The following is a 17,955-nucleotide window of genomic DNA, read 5'->3' as shown; positions in this document are numbered from 1 at the left end:
GAGGTCCTGTACTAATAATTACATATAATATAAAACATACAAAAATAGAAATTCTAAAAGTATGAGATAAAAGTGAAATAATATTTAATTTTAAGTCAATATATAGTCACTGGAGTATATGGAATAGAACAGTGACATGGCCAGACCTTCACTTAGCAGCTATATGTAGGATGGGAGGGAGGGAGGAAGGGGGGCGGAGAGAGAGAGACACAGAGACACAGACACTGAGACACACACACACACACACACACACACACAGAAACACACAGAGGCACAGAGAGACAGACACACATACACATACACACACACACACACACACACACACACACAGAGAGAGAGAGATTTAAGACAGGAAGAACAGTTAAAAGGCTATTTTGATAGTCCAGGCCATAATTAACAAGAGCCTAAGCTATGGTAGTAGATATGTGAGGAGAGAAATAGGACAGATGAGAGAGAAATGGAAGTAGAAATGAAGCTTTGCAACTGATTGCATATGTAGGGTGAAAGAATGAGGGGCTGAAGACAGCCCTGAAGTTATGTCTGAATGACTAGAAGGATGATAGTGCCCTGCACAAAAATAGGGAAGTTTGAAAGAGGGATGAGTTTGGGAGAAAAGAAAGTTTCATGAGGGCTGTTATGCCCATTACAAACCACCTGTTGCTCCTCATCCTGTAGTACTTCATCCCACATCAAATGAGAAGGGAGATGGGGCTCTTGTTTATTTACTGACTCCCCTGAAAGCAGAGCCTACCCTTCAAGAACTGCCTGACACAGTGTTCTGGAAGAAAGCAGTAAGAATGAGGACGATGGGCATTTTTTCAGTGGCACCTATATAGTTGATGCTGCTGTTGTTTGGGTTTCATTTGTATCATAACAGTTCTCAAGGGTCCCCAGTATGACTCAGGAGGGGAGAAACTGGGAGCTTGCACAGAAAAGGGAGAAATCAGAATGAGCTGGTGTTGGAGGTTAATGCTAAGTGAGGTTTTGGAGACAAGTCCCAGGATTGGTTATTGTGGGAAGGACGGGATATAATCCATAACCTCTTGGACTTGTGCCACCAACCCTCCTCACCTGTCACCATGTTCTGACCTTCACTTTGGAGGTCATTGTTCTAGTTTATCAACTTCTTGAATCTTGATTCTGTCATTGAGTATGTTATCCATCCTTCTCAGGTTCCTGTCATTTGTAACTTTGATAAGTATGTCTTATTTGTTTATCCAAGTCATTGTTCAAACATGTTCATTGGCTCAGGGTCAATGACAGACCCCTAGAGCACCAGCAGATATTTCCTTCCAAGTCCATATCCAATTACCAATAACATCTCCTCTGGGATGACCATTCATCCAGTTCTGAATCATAATCATATTATTATGTAGCTTGCTACTTTCCATTGTTTCTACAAAAATATCAAGATGCTGTCAAACAGTTAATTTAATTATAAGTAAACTATATCTGTGGAATTTTCATGATCTACAAGATTAATAGCCCTGTCAAAAAAAATAAAAGAAAAGAAAGGTTAGTCTGGCGTTCAGCAATTAAAAACCAACTAGTACTGATTCAGAGATCGTTCTCTCTAGATTCTCCTTGAATCTTGCATGGCCATTTGTTGATAAATCCATGCTGGGTCTTTGCAATTGACATTCCTGTTCTAGATGGTCATGATAATCCCTTTAATAATATATTCTGGAATGTTTTCAGGAATTAAAGTCAAGGTCCCTGGCCTCCACTTTCAGACTCCATTTTTTTTCCACTTAAAAAAATCAATACCTCTTCTTTGTCCATTTTCCACAGTCTGACAAAAATCATTGAGAGGGGTTCAGCAGTGATACCTGCCAGATTTTTCAGTACCCAAGAATGTAATTTGTCTGGGCCAGATAAATCGAACTCATCAAAGGCAGTGAGGCTCCCTCTTTTCTTCTTTCTTTTCTTGGGTATCATCTTTCTATAAAACATGTTTCTTCTGTCTTTTTCAGCCCAATTATCATTATCCTTGAAAAAGAAAACAGAAACAGAATAAGATTTGAATTGCTATCCTTTTCCACATCAACTAGAGGAGCAACTTCTTTTTTTTTTTTTCAATCCTCCTCTTTTACCTGATAATAGCATTTGGAAAAACCAAAAACCACTTTTTAGATATACTTAGCTTTCCTGCCCAGTCTTTCACCTTGTTCTGAGCTTTAGAACTCCTGACACTATTCTCGTAGGACTAAACTCCATGCTCATGTTCATGTGGAAAAGAGGTATTCAGATGATCCAGGATCCACAGTTCTATGACCTTCAAGGTTCCTTTTAGTCAAAAGATCATGAATCTAGATGGTCTGACTCCCTCCTTTTACATGAAGGTGAAAGTGAGGTTCAGTCAAGTTTACTTAGATTCATGCATCTACATTTCTGTGTAAATATCCATAAATATGATTTGGCAAAGGCATATATATCTAGCTATATAAATATAATATTATACATATGTAAATATAGTATTGTATTATATAATATACAAATGATAATAAGTTGTTGTTGTTGGATTTGTTTTAGTCATGTCTGACAGTCCATGATCCCATTTGGGGTTTTCTTGGCAAAGATATTGGAGTAGTTTGCCATTTCCTTCTCCCGCTCATTTTACAGATGAGAAAACAGAGGCAAACAAGGTCAAGTGACTTGCCCAACGTCACCTAGCTAGTAAGTGTCTGAGGCCAGATTTGAACTCAGGAAGATGAGTCTTCCTGATTCCAGGCCTTGTACTCTATGCACTGTGCCACACAGCTGCCCTCATATATAATTTACATCGTTGTACATAATACAATTTGCTATTATAGTTATAATACTTTATTTGTGTAGAAATGTCTTTGACAAATCTAAGTTGATTGGTAAGTTTCACATGCAATATTTAGTAGTAAAAAAGAATGACAAAAGAATTTGGTTAGTCCCTTGGAGGTCATTATAAAAGGATTTAATTTACTGTCAAATTAATAATACAATTTATGGTGAATTTGGGATACTGTGTACAAATAGGAAAGAACAGGGACAATATTCAGTAATTAGGGTTGTAATAATTCATATTTATGTAGTGGAATAAGGTTTATAAATTGTGTTTCTCAAGACCTTATAAGATAGGTAAAGTATTTTTATTACCTGCCATTGATAAATTAAAAAATTAAGATTCAATGAGTTTGTCACTTTCTCATGTCACATGGCTTTCATTATGAAGATTTGAACCCATGTCTTCTTTTGATTATACATCTATTTTTTTCTTCTATATCAAGCTGCCTCTAAGTCATAGAATTGTTAAGGGCTTCCAAAAATCACTTAAGATAATCCATAACTACTCTAAATAAATGATCTAATTTGTTCATATGGATATCAATAGGTACTGTAAAGAATGGATAATAAGAAAAAGACTTTTTTTAAAATCATAGGCCATAGATTTAGAGTTGGAAGAAACCCCAGGCACCATCTAGTCCAAATCCCTGTGGATGAAGGAAGCTATTCCTTGTTCAAGGTCACACAGGTTATAACTGTCCAGAGTTGAGATTTGAATTCAGGACTTCTATTCTAATGTTATTGTTCTTTCAGCCATATTTTACCTATAGGAAACTGTACAATCTAACTCTTTGCATTGTTAGAAAGTTCAAAATCCCAGATTTGTCTCATTCCATTTTGTCCATGCAGTTGAATTCTATCCTTTGTTACTTTTGGCAAGATTCCTGATGTTTTGTTTGTGAATATTCAATGAATCTGGGACTGTAAGGAAATACACAATTAATATTTATAAATGCTTGTAAAATTCAAGTACCTTATCTTATAATTTATAACTTTGGTGAACCAAAAAGGCACTTAGTTCAAACAAATGACTATAATTGACAATAGATGTATCAATCTGACCTTACATAGTGAATTTACTCATTGTCCTTTTTGTTTCAGCCATATGGATTTCAAGCCAATCAAAAATTCGTCATAAAAAGGTTGAGTATTTTAAGGTAGGTTTGTTTGAGAGGTTAATCGAAACATAAATCATGTGCATGAAGGAGTGCCTATACATGCACACACATAATTATGAAATTGTTCATGACAGCTTTGTGGAGGGGCCGTATGTCAAACATGTTGCTACTGATTCCCAGTGATGAGATAATGTCTCTGACACCTGAGTCACCCTAAAGTTTAATCATTACAGGTAGAGTACATGCATTTATGTTGGTAAAGTAATGTGGTTTTTAGCACAAGTCAGGACAATTGCCTTCTTGTTACCAGAGTCTATAAAAGTTCACTTTTTCATTCACATTATCTCCCAGAAACAGATCATTATCATTCCCTGTATTTGTAACATTAAGTATTCTGAGACTCGAGTTAGACAAGAATGAAATTTTGCTCCTTTACAATGTCCTAAAAGTCCTTGTGATAAAACTCACTCAGCTTTATGCATGATAAAATACATTTTAGGAGGTGTTTTTGCCTTGTCTTTTCACACTTTATAAAAACCATTAATAGGCAAGAGCATGAATGTCAAAGATCTTTATGAATTTACTTCTGCATGTGTACCTTTAAACATTTTATTCAGTAGCACATCTTCAGTTGTTCAATCTGGGAAATGCAAGTTTTTACTCTAATAGTGTAAAAGCACCAGCATTTTCATTTATATATAATTAGCATGGGCCCAAATGTGTTATTACAACTTTTCGTTCTTTGTTTAACACAACGACCAATGAACTTTTTCAATTATTTCTCTCTATATAAATGCTAGGAATAGTTCACCAAATACATGGATCACTTTATCCTTTTGCCTAAAAACGTTTACAATAACTGACATAGGGAGAGAGGAGTAAGATAATATTTATAAAATATTTAGAATTTTTGGAGATTAAATTCCACACAAGCAAATATGTGGCATTTGTCTGCCATGCTTATTGACAAAAATATCCCCAATATTGTCAATATCAATAACTACTAGCCATAGGCTCTGGGTTGCATCTTTGTAATTCTTTTGGAAAATATAAAATACCTTGTCTTAATCTGATTAGATTTTCAAGGTTTAAGAATATCTCATTGTTGTCTAATGGCACCTAGCTATTAAAAAGAAACAATTAAAAACCCCACGCCTACCCCTCAGCACCCTAGCCTTAGAATTTGGTGCATAGGTTGTTAGTCCCAAAAAAGGAGCCTCTGCTCTTCTGAAATTCAGCTTACATTATTTGATAATGTCATATCCTTGCAGTATAGGATAGCCTGAACTGAAATGAGCACAAAAATCTCAAATGAGATCTCTTTGAAACAAATAAGGTGGTATTATATTTAGCTTACGTAAGATAATGTCATATCATTAAGGTATAGGAAGTTTGAACCATTCACATGGGATCCCCTTAAGGTAAACAAGCCTTGCTAAAGCAGTATGGAAATATTCTCAGTCAAACTGTCTCAAGAGTTAATTATGGATGAAGATGGTGTCATAGTCCTTTTTTTTGGCACATGAAAGGAGGGTTTGTATTTGTTTTACTTGGCCTCAGAGGACAAAGAAAAATTGCAAGGAGCCAAAACTTAGGTTTGCTATAACAAGAAACTTCTGAATAATTAGAGCTCTCCGTAAGTGGAAGGGGCTGGCTCTGGGATTTAGCTGGCCTCCCTGTTTTGGAGAGTCTTCAAGGAAAGACTTGCTAGCTGTGTCATAGACATGACTTGAATGACCTGGCCCCTGAGCTACTTCTCCTCTTTGAGATTCTATGAACTAATAAATTGAAACTCCCCATATGGGCCAGACCTTTCTGTATTTGGGTTCCTACTGAATTTAAGATGCATTTCATATAAAAAAGTGACCTAAAATGAAATAGTCCAGTGAAGTTGTTGATGTGGGTCTTATGTTCTAAACCATAGAGTTAAAAAGGACTCTTGAAAAATCTCTTAAATTGTCCATAAAGTACAGTACAGTATCTTTTACAGTTGGTATTTAAAGAGACTTAAATATTTTTAAAAGAAGGCAGTTTTTCCCCTAAGGGTTACAGTTGAATTTGTTTAAGTTAAATGCACATGTGATATGATTCTACCATATAGGTAAGCTGCAACTTACAAAATCCTGATTAACAAATGAAATTCACATTTCAGCAGGCATGGCTGCCATCTTCTTTCCACCTTTCTGCTGGAGGTTCTAGTAAGAGGTGACTTTAATCAAAGGGTATTTCCATTCTTACTTCTAGACAGGCAGTTCACTGAACCTGTATTCTTTTTTTTTAATCTGTATTCTTGAATACAATGAATAGGTATTCTTGAACTTCAAGTAGAAACTCAGAACACACTTTCTCATGGATTCCACTGACCCCTATATTGACATGGTCAATAAATTATTAGATTAATAATATAAGACATTATTAGATTGATAATGTAAAGTCAGCATGGGGACCCAGACACCTGCCTGGATGAGATAAAGATCATTCTTCCCTGCCCTGGGAAGTTCTGGGGCAAACCCGATTGAGGATGAGTAGCTCAACCATGTTTCATTCTTTTATACGTTGCCTGGCTCTAGGATTCTACCAACCCTTGCCTTGACTTATTCTTAAGCAGAACCAGGACTAAGGATGGGATATTATGCCCTCTTGCTGCATGCATGTCTTGTCTTCCCCCAACTTCTTTCTCAGGGTTAGATAATCAAATCAACATTATTTTTACAAAAGTGACAATTTACTGCCCTATTGGTTTACTCAGGATCTATGTAATTCTGAAGGGTTTGGACTGCCTGGTCTAAAGTGCTGGTCCTTGATCCATGCCGACCCCACACTCTCATTCCCATTCACATCAACTTCATTACTCTTGTGCCCTTATCTTACTCACCCCTGGCTTTCCACTGTGCCCTGTTCTATTGTCAATAAATTGCTTTTCATAACAGACCTGTGCCCTCTCCTCATGAAATAATTAGTAATAATTAATTTTTGTTTTTTAGTAGTTTCATTCATGTCCAACTGTTCATGACCCTATTTGAGTATTTTCTTGGCAAAGATATTGGAGTGGTTTGCCATTTCCTTCTCCAGCTCATTTTACAAATGAGGAAACTGAGGCAAACAGGGTTAAGTGACTTGTCCAGGGTTACCCAACTGATGTCAGAGGCCAGATTTGAACTCATACTGACTCTAGGCTCAGTGCTCTATCTACTGTGCCCCCAGTTGCCCCTAAGTGACTAATAGCTAGCCTTTATATAGCACGTTAAGTTTTGCAAGTTCTTTAAATTTCTCATTTGAACCTCACAAAAATTCCATGAAGAGGTTATCACCCCCATTTTATAGATCAGGAAACTGAGGCACAGAAATTTAAATATTTTTCCCAGGGTCACACAGCTAGTTGAGTCTGATTCTTAAGTCCTGGAATCTATACACTGTGGCACCTTACTTTATTCATCTAAAATAAATATGCAAGGTAATCACTTTGTATTTATTTTGCATTTACTTATGTATATACATGGTTTTCCCTCAATAGTATTTATGCATCCAGAGGGCAGGGACAATTTCATTTTTGCTTTGTTTCCTCAGTGCCTAGGACAGTGTCTGGCACTCAAGTGAATGAAAAGTGGTTTTATATTCTGATTCAATGATACATTTAGTGCATTGGTATAGATGTTCAAGGGGCAGTGAGTGGATAGATAACCAGGTCCAGAGTTAGGAAGACCTGAAATTAAATCTTGCTTCAGACACTAGCTGCGTAACCCTGGGCAAGTCACTTCACCCTGTTTGCCTCAGTTTCCTCAACTGTAAAATGGGGACATACCAGAGAAGGAAATAGCCAAACTATTCCAGCATCTTTGCAAAAAACAAAAACAAAAACAAAAACCTGGCCAAAGTCCATGGGGTCACAGAGAGTCAGACACAACTGAATGACTGAACAACAAATAGAAGTCTGAAGACCTCAGTTTTAATTCTAATCATCATTTTCTTCCTCTGAACCTCAGTTTCTCATCTATAAAATTATCTCTATGTAGCTCTCTTCCATCTCCAACATTCTACATTTCTATTAGTCTAATGTTGTCATGAAATAATATTGTATAGTAAACAGGCTTTAGGGGACCATGCTGGGAACCCAATCACTATTTTAATATTTGTTTCTAAGGGTAGAAAAAATGCCTTCCTGGTAAACAGTTATCCAAGTTACCAAGTTACCAGAAAACATTTGAAACACAAGCTGCTTGTAAGTTGGGGACTGCTATTAGTGAGATAATGCCATATTTTCAGGTTTCAATAAAAACGTACTTGCCCACAGCATAATTCTTTTAGACTCAGCCTGATTTCTGGTTTGTGTTAATTGGCATGGCTGAAGTACCTGGTACTCACAGCATTCCTGAAGCAGAACCCTGGGGCCTACCTTAATTTTCATTGAACCATAATAATCAGAATTGGAAACATATACTGCAGCATGTGTACTACCAACACAATAGACATAGTGATTCATGGGCCCAATTTCCCTTAAAGTTTCCTGGTTTGGCTCCCAGGTGATGAATTTCTTTTCTGGTTAGTAGGGAGAACACAATGAAATATATATGTGTATATGTGTATATGTATATATGTGCATATATATATGTAGCAGCAATCTTTCTGAAATTAGAAGTAATATATGGATTTACCATTTTTATATCAGAGTTGAAAAATAGTTATGTTTTGTAATAAATTCCACCTTTCATTTCATAATTAAACATGTCCTCAGTATGGTTTATTTCATTGAATGACTTTGAAGCCATAAAAAATAAAATGCCATTAAACCTTGGCTACTATTTTATTATGCATAGTTGAGTAATCAGTGGAGTCATGGAATAGAGAAAAAAGGGCTCTCCAAACAGAAGCCCTACTTAATTTTCTTTGAGATGCATATTTATATCCATCTACTCACATATGTGTATATGTACCTATATATACTTGCATGTATATATGTACACAGATTCAGATTCCATTTTGGAAGAGGTTAAACTTTTATTAATTTTGAACTTAAATACAAAAGGCAAAGAGAACATTTCTACAAACACAACAGAACATAAAAGATTCAATTAAAAAAACATGAATTTCCACTTCACAGTTTACTTTTTTAAAAAGTACATAATAAATAACACACATCATTTTCAAAGCTACCTTGCTTTTCTGTGCTTCCTTCTAAGTTTTCTTTTGTTCTCTGCTATGTACTTTTTTTTCTCCCTCTATCCCAACCCCACTGTAGAGAAAGCTACCATTAGACATACCTATGTAAAACTGTACTAAGCATACTTTTGTTTATCAATTCTTTCCCTGGATATGGATAGCATCTTCCTGCATAGGTCTGTTGTTGATGACTTGAGTATTTATAATACTCAAAACTGCTTAGTCATTCCAAGTTGTTCTTAGAAGAATATTGCTTTTACTGTGTACAATGTTCTCTTGCTTCAGTTGATATTAACATTCTATAAAACTTCCCTTCTTTCCATCTATCCCGTGTGTGTGTGTGTGTGTGTGTGTGTGTGTGTGTGTGTGTGTGTGTGTGTGTTGGTTCTGACCTGTTATTTCATGGTTTTGTTAAGCTCCCTCCACCTATGCCAGTCAGCAGCTGATTTCTAATTCATAGTCTTAAGGAGTTGCCTGGGACATTGAGAGATTAAATGCCATAGCAGTGGTCATAACTACTATGTGCAAGAGGCAAGACCTGAATTCAGGCCCTCCTGTCTCCCAAGGCCCACCCACTGTACCATTCTGCCTCTCCACTATAATATGTTACAGAGGCAGGACTTAGAACAACTAGATCTTTCTGATTTCCAAGACCACTCCTCTCTCTACTTCATCAGGTTCTCACTAGACCTCACCTGCCTACCTGCCTACCTGCCTACCTACCTACCTACTTACCTACTTACCTACCAACCAGGAGAGGAAGACAGGGAGTCGGAATATATGATTTTATCATCCTCGAGATCTCAGGGTTTAGAAACTACAGTGATGCAAATTTGAAACTCATCTTAATTTAGGTCCTAAGAGTTCCCTGGGGGTATAAGAAGTTAAATAAATGGCTTGACAATTGTCATAGTTCTGATATATGTTAGGAGTAGGACTTCAATCCCATATCTTCCTGACTGTAAGGCTAGCTCCCTATCCACTGCCCATGTAAACCACACTATTCTGATACGTACCCACATATATACACATAGGTGTCTCACCTTCCCATTACTCCCTGCCAAACTTTGGTGTTAACCACCTACTGTCTGTACCTCAATTTATCTTTTGCTTTATACCTACATGAAGAGACAACCCCTATCTTGAATATTAAGCAGGATCAGGGAGAAAACATACACCCTTTCACTGCATGCATGTATGCATGCACCATTTCTCAGGGATTGATAATTAAATCACTATTTCCTCTGCAAAAGTAAAGGGAATAGGGGGCGGAGCCAAGATGGCAGAGAGGAAGCAGCAAGCTGCCTGAGTTCTCCTTCTGTTCCCTCAAAACGAACATTAAATCAAGCCTCTGGATGGATTCTGAAACTACAGAACCTGCAAAGAGACAGAGAGACACAGTCCTCCAACCAGAGATAATTTAGAAGACTTCAGGAAAAGGTCGGTCTGACTTGGGCAAAAGGGAGGCCCAGCGCAGGGCAGCAACCCAGCACTGAGGGGGTTGGGGCAAGTCAGCAGGAGCTGCGGGCCACAGCCGGACAACTGAGGCTCCCGGAACCTGTTTCAAAAATCTGGTGGCCAAGAAGGACAGTGGAAAAACTTACCTGCACCGGCCGAGAGGGCCACGAACGGCGGGATCAGACGCCAGGGTCTGGCGCCTGGCTGGCTGAGCACAATCATACAGGAAGTGCAGGGCGGGGCATCTCCACACACCATAAAGGCCTCAGAGTAAAAGCCCGGTCACACACAGCACCTATACACCTGCACAAGAAGCCCAAAACAGGGACCCTGGTGCCCCCAGAGCAGACCTCAACTTAAAGAATAAATAAATAAGCTGCAATAATGAGTAAGAAGCAAAAAAGAGCCCTCTCCATTGAAAGCTTCTGTATCAATAGGGAAGAAGCCAACACAAACTCAGATGAGGACAATAGCCTCAAATTGTCTACATCTGAAGCCTCACAAGGGAAGGTGAATTGGTCTCAAGAACAAAAAGCCTTCCTGGAAGAGCTCAAAAAGGATTTTAAAAATCAATTGCAAGAGGTAGAAGAAAAAATGGGGAGAGAAATGAAAGCAAAACAAGAAAACTATGAAAAAAGAATCAGCAGCTTGGAAAAGGAAGCTGAAGAAAACAAAGCCTTAAAAAATTCATTTGGCCAAATGGAAAAAAAGCTGCATAATCTCACTGAAGAAAACAATACCTTAAAAAATTCACTTAGCCAAATGGAAAAAAAGGTGCATAATCTCACTGAAGAAAACAATACCTTAAAAAATTCACTTAACCAAATGGAAAAAAAGGTGCATAATCTCACTGAAGAAAACAATGCCTTAAAAATTAAAGTGGGACAGTTGGAAGATAAGGAATCCATGAGACACCAAGAATCAGTCAAGCAGAATAAAAAAAATGAAAAAATAGAAGAAAATGTGAAATACCTCATTGGAAAGACAACTGATCTGGAAAACAGATCGAGGAGAGACAATTTGAGAATCATTGGACTGCCTGAAAGCCATGACCAGAAAAAGAATCTAGATGCCATATTCCAGGAAATTATTAAGGAGAACTGCCCTGATATCATAGAATCAGAGGATACAATCATCATTGAAAGAATCCATCGATCACCTCCTGAAAGAGACCCCAAAAGGAAAACTCCAAGGAATATTGTAGCCAAATTCCAGAATTATCAGGTGAAGGAGAAAATACTCCAAGCAGCCAGAAAGAAGCAATTTAAATATCATGGAGCCACAGTCAGGATTGCTCAGGACCTGGCAGCTTCAACATCAAAGGACCGCAAGGCTTGGAATATGATATTCCGGAAGGCAAAGGAGATTGGATTGCAGCCGAGAATCTATTACCCAGCAAAAATGTGCATTTTCTTTCAGGGGAAAAGATGGACATTTAATGACATTGGGGACTTTCAATCTTTCCTGGTGAAAAGACCAGAACTGAATAGAAAATTTGATCTCAACATACAAGACTCAAGAGAAGTTTAAAAAGGTAAACAGAGGGGAAAAAAAAAGTTACCCTATTAGGTTAAACTGTTTATATCCCTACACAGGAAGATAATACTCATAACTCTTAAGAACTGTAAATGTATTTGGGCAGAGAGAAGGACTTTATATAGAGGGTATAAATATAAATTGTCTTTGATGTGATGATACAAAAGAATTAAGGGGATAAAAAGGGAGTCTATGGGGAGGAGAGGAAAGGGGAGGTGGAATGGGATGAATTATATCATATGAAGAGGTGGAAAAAAACCTATTACAATAGAGGGAAAGAAAGGAGGGGGGAACATGGTTTCAACCCTATTCTCATTAGATTTGACTCAAAGAGGGAATAACATATACGTTCATTGGGATAAAGAAACTTAACTCATTCTTTAGGGAAACAAAAGGGGAAGGGAAAGGGGGGGGACTGATAGAAGGGAGGACAAAAGCAAGGGAGAAAAGGGTAAAGAAAAGAGAGGGGGGTGATAAAAAGGGAGGGCAAATCGGGGGAGGCAGGGGTAAGAAGTAAAACGTCGGTGAGGAGGAATAGGGTGAAAGAAGGGGGAAAAAGTACAAAGGGGGTAAATAGAATGGAGGGGAATAGACAGTCAGTAATAATAACTGTGAATGTGAATGGGATGAACTCTGCTATAAAACGGAAGCGAATTGCAGAGTGGATTAAAAACCAGAACCCTACAATATGCTGTTTACAAGAAACACATTTGAAGCAGAGAGATACACACAGAGTAAAGGTAAAAGGCTGGAGCAGAATATATTATGCCTCAGCTAAAGTAAAAAAGGCAGGGGTAGCAATCCTTATCTCAGACAAAGTGCAGGCAAAAATAGATCTCATTAAAAGAGATAAGGAAGGAAATTACATCTTACTTAAAGGTACTATAGATAATGAAGTAATATCAATATTGAATATGTATGCGCCAAGTGGTATAGCATCCAAGTTCTTAGAGGAGAAGTTAAATGAGTTACAAGAGGAATTAGATAGTAATACTATACTAGTGGGGGATCTGAATCTCCCCCTCTCAGAATTAGATAAATCTAGCCAAAAAATAAATAAGAAAGAAGTGAAAGAGGTGAATAGATTACTAGAAAAGTTAGACATGATAGATGTCTGGAGAAAATTGAATGGGGATAGAAAGGAATATACCTTTTTCTCAGCAGTACATGGCACATTTTCAAAAATTGACCATGTATTAGGGCACAAAAACATCATAGTCAAATGTAGAAAGGCAGAAATAGTAAATGCATCCTTCTCAGATCATGATGCAATAAAAATTACATGTAAGAAAGAGCCAGGGAAAAGTAGAATGAAAATCAATTGGAAACTAAATAATTTCATTCTAAAGAATGAATGGGCCAAACAAGAAATCATAGAAACAATCAATAACTTTATCCAAGAGAATGACAATAATGAGACAACATACCAAAATCTATGGGATGCAGCCAAAGCAGTGCTTAGGGGAAAATTTATAGCTCTAAATGCTTACATGAATAAGAAAGAGAAAGAGGAGATTAATGAATTGGGCATGCAACTTAAAAAGCTAGAAAAAGAACAAATTAGAAATCCCCAATTAGACACTAAATTAGAGATCCTGAAAATTAAAGGAGAAATCAATAAGATTGAAAGAAAAAAAACTATAGAATTAATCAATAAAACTAAGAGCTGGTTTTATGAAAAAACCAATAAAATAGATAAAATATTGGTTAATTTGACTAAAAAAAAGAAAGAAGAAAACCAAATTACCAGTATCAAAAATGAAAAGGGTGATGTTACCACCAATGAAGTGGAAATTAAATCAATAATTAGGAAATATTTTGCCCAATTGTATGCCAATAAATTTGACAATCTAAATGAAATGGATGAATATTTACAAAAATACAAACTGCCCAGGTTAACTGAAGAGGAAATAAAATCCTTAAATAAACCCATATTAGGAAAAGAAATTGAACAAGCTATTAATGAACTCCCTAAGAAAAAATCCCCAGGGCCAGATGGGTTTACGGGTGAATTTTACCAAACATTTAAAGAACAATTAATTCCAATATTATACAAATTATTTGGAAAAATAGGTGAAGAAGGAGTTCTACCAAATTCGTTTTATGACACAAATATGGTGGTGATACCAAAACCAGGCAAAGCAAAAACAGAGAAAGAAAATTATAGACCAATTTCCCTAATGAATATTGATGCTAAAATCTTAAATAAGATATTAGCAAGGAGATTACAGCAAGTGATCACCAGGATAATACACTATGACCAGGTGGGATTTATACCAGGAATGCAGGGCTGGTTCAACATTAGGAAAACTATTAACATAATCAACCACATCAATAAGAAAACCAACCAAAATCATATGATTATATCAATAGATGCAGAGAAAACTTTTGACAAAGTACAGCACCCATTCCTAATAAAAACACTAGAGAGTTTAGGAATAGGGGGAGCTTTCCTTAGAATAATAAACAGTATCTACCTAAAGCCATCAGCAAGTATTATATGCAATGGAGATAAATTAGAGGCCTTCCCAATAAGATCAGGGGTGAAACAGGGATGTCCATTATCACCCCTATTATTTAATATTGTTCTAGAAATGTTAGCTTTAGCAATCAGAGAAGAGAAAGGAATTAAAGGAATTAGAATAGGCAAGGAGGAAACAAAACTATCACTCTTTGCAGATGATATGATGGTATACTTAAGGAATCCTCGAGAATCAAGTCAAAAATTACTTGAAACAATTAACAACTTTAGCAAAGTAGCAGGATATAAAATAAATCCACATAAATCATCAGCATTTCTATACATGACCAACAAAGTCCAGCAGCAAGAGATAGAAAGAGAAATTCCATTTAAAGTAACGGTAGGTAATATAAAATACTTGGGAGTCTACTTGCCAAGACAAACCCAGGAACTCTATGAACACAACTACCAAACACTCTTCACACAAATCAAATCAGATCTAAATAATTGGAAAGATATCAATTGCTCATGGATAGGCAGAGCTAATATAGTAAAAATGACAATACTGCCTAAATTAATTTACTTATTCAGTGCCATACCAATCAGGCTACCTAAAAATTATTTTATACAGCTAGAAAAAATAATAACAAAATTCATCTGGAAAAACAAAAAATCAAGAATATCCAGGGAAATAATGAAAAAAAATTCACAGGAAGGTGGGTTAGCGGTACCTGGAGCTTTACTATAAAGCGGCAGTCATCAAAACTATCTGGTACTGGCTAAAAAATAGAGTGGTAGATCAATGGAATAGGCTAGGCTCAGGAAATGCAGTAGTAAATGACACTAGTAATGTAGTGTTTGATAAACCCAAAGACTCCAGCTTCTGGGATAGGAACTCAGTATTTGACAAAAACTGCTGGGAAAACTGGAAGATAGTATGGCAGAAATTAGGCTTAGACCAACATCTTACACCTTATACTAAAATAAGGTCAAAATGGATACATGATTTAGACATAAGAGGTGATACCATAGGTAAATTAGGAGAGAAAGGAATAGTGTACCTATCAGATCTTTGGAAAGGAGAACAGTTTTTGACCAAACATGAGATAGAGTATATTATAAAATGCAAAGTGGATGATTTTGATTATATTAAATTAAAAAACTTTTGTACAAACAGAAGCAATGCATCCAAAATTGGAAGGGAGGCAGAAAGCTGGGAAACAATTTTTGAGGCCAGTGCTTCTGATAAAGGCCTCATCTCTAAAATATATAGGGAATTAAATCAAATTTATAAGAATCCAAGTCATTCCCCAATTGAGAAATGGTCAAAGGATATGAACAGGTAGTTTTCTGATGAAGAAACCAAAGCTATCTATTCCCATATGAAAAAATGCTCTAAATCTCTAATGATTAGAGAGATGCAAATTAAAACAACTCTGAGGTACCACCTGACACCTATCAGATTGGCTAAAATGACAAAAAAGGAAGATAATAAATGTTGGAGAGGCTGTGGGAAAATTGGAACACTAATGCATTGTTGGTGGAGCTGTGAGCTGATCCAACCATTCTGGAGAGCAATTTGGAATTATGCCCAAAGGGCGATAAAGCTGTGCATACCCTTTGACCCAGCAATCCCACTTTTAGGTCTTTTGCCCAAAGAAATCATGGAAGGGGGAAAGGGACCCACATGTACAAAAATATTTATAGCTGCTCTTTACGTGGTAGCAAGGAATTGGAAGTTGAGGGGGTGCCCATCAATTGGGGAATGGCTGGACAAGTAGTGGTATATGAATACAATGGAATACTATTGTGCTGTAAGAAATGATGAGCAGGAAGAGTTCAGAGAAACCTGGAGGGTCTTACGTGAGCTGATGATGAGTGAGATGAGCAGAACCAGAAGAACATTGTACACAGTATCATCAACATTGAGTGTTGACCGACTGTGATGGACTACATTCTTCTCACCAATGCAATGGTACAGAAGAGTTCCAGGGAACTCATGATAGAAGAGGATCTCCAAATCCAAGAAAAAAAAAGAAAGAAAGAACTGTGGAGTATAGATGCTGATTGAACCATATTATTTCTTTTGTTTTGGGTGCTGTTGGTTTTTTTTTTTTCTATTTTGAGGTTTTGCATCACTGCTCTGATTCTTTCTCTTGTAACAGGATTAATGCAGAAATAGGATTAATGTTATTATGTGTATATATATGTGTGTGTGTATATATATATATATGTATATGTATAGAGATATATAGATATAACCTATATCAGATTACCTGCTGTCTAGGGGAGGGGGGGAGGGAGGGGAGGGAGGGAGAAAAATCTGAAATTGTAAAACATGTATAAACAAAAGTTGAGAACTATCTTTACATGTAACAGAAAAAATAAAATATCTCATAAAAAAAAAAGTAAAGGGAATGACAATCTACTGCCCTATTGCTTGTGTCAGTATATCTGTAATTTTTATTCTTGGACTCAATTTGGAACCTTTGTGATGCTACTCATAAGAATAATAATAGGTTACATATATTGCATGAGGTTAGGTACCACAAATATTATTATCCCCATTGTACAGATGAGGAAAATCAGAACAAATTGGTTATGCTAATTGTCCAGAGCTAGTAAGTAATGTAGCCAGTATCCAGAGATTCTTACTGCGTCAGTTCTCTCCAACTACACCACACTGTTTCTCCTTTCTATTTGTCCCTTTTCCTTTTAAATTAAGCTTCTGAACATCTTCAGAACTTAGATGTCTATTGGATATCCAGTTGGAGATGTCTGAAAAGTGGTTGGAGGTGCAAAACCGGAGGTCAGCAGAGTTAGGATCTGGATAAGTAGATTTGACGATCATCAGCATAGACAATACATCAACAGAAGCTGGAGGTAGGGGAGACTAGCACCACACACGTAAACACAGGTCAATGTGGAAAAGTTGTTGAGGGAGTTATGGGCTGGTCCAGTTTCCATGGCCGGCATATGGAAAAAAATAAGATATGTAAAGGATAGTTGTTGTTTTATGTTAATGTATGTCTATAAAATGAAGTGTATCAGGAGTAATCATGAACTAGGTAAATTGCAAACCAAATAGACATCAACCATGTTAATGATGAATCTATCTCCTGTTTGGAGAGTATGTTCTAAACCAATCTGTTAAGGATCTTATTATCCTACTTATCAAAAAGCATTTAATAAGGACCATGGGGCATATTGTGTTATACTCAGCCTTTTACAAAATCAACAAATCCAGTATAATTTCAAGCCTTTAGTAGCTACGTATTAGTTATAGAATGATAAAACATAAGAGGGTAGCCTTCGGTAACCTTTACTTTAATATCAACTTCGATGCTTTAATAAGTGCTTGCTTAATTGTATTTTGAATTGCAGTGCAATTAATATACAGGGTCTAAT

General features: G+C 36.7%; 1 protein-coding gene across 1 annotated transcript in view; it reads left to right on the top strand.

Annotated features, from left to right (window-relative positions):
• OTUD7A (OTU deubiquitinase 7A) overlaps positions 1-17,955 on the top strand; it is a 430,692-nt gene that overhangs the window by 235,734 nt on the left and 177,003 nt on the right. The window contains 1 exon segment of the mRNA XM_043984737.1: positions 3,919-3,974. The gene's annotated coding sequence lies outside the window, so the exon portion shown is untranslated.

The sequence above is a fragment of the Dromiciops gliroides genome, chromosome 2 (genome assembly GCF_019393635.1).
Source record: "Dromiciops gliroides isolate mDroGli1 chromosome 2, mDroGli1.pri, whole genome shotgun sequence".
In the NCBI taxonomy this organism is placed as follows: domain Eukaryota; kingdom Metazoa; phylum Chordata; class Mammalia; order Microbiotheria; family Microbiotheriidae; genus Dromiciops; species Dromiciops gliroides.
The sequence above is the reverse complement of the archived record's forward strand: the minus strand, read 5'-3'. Positions and strand labels throughout refer to the sequence as shown.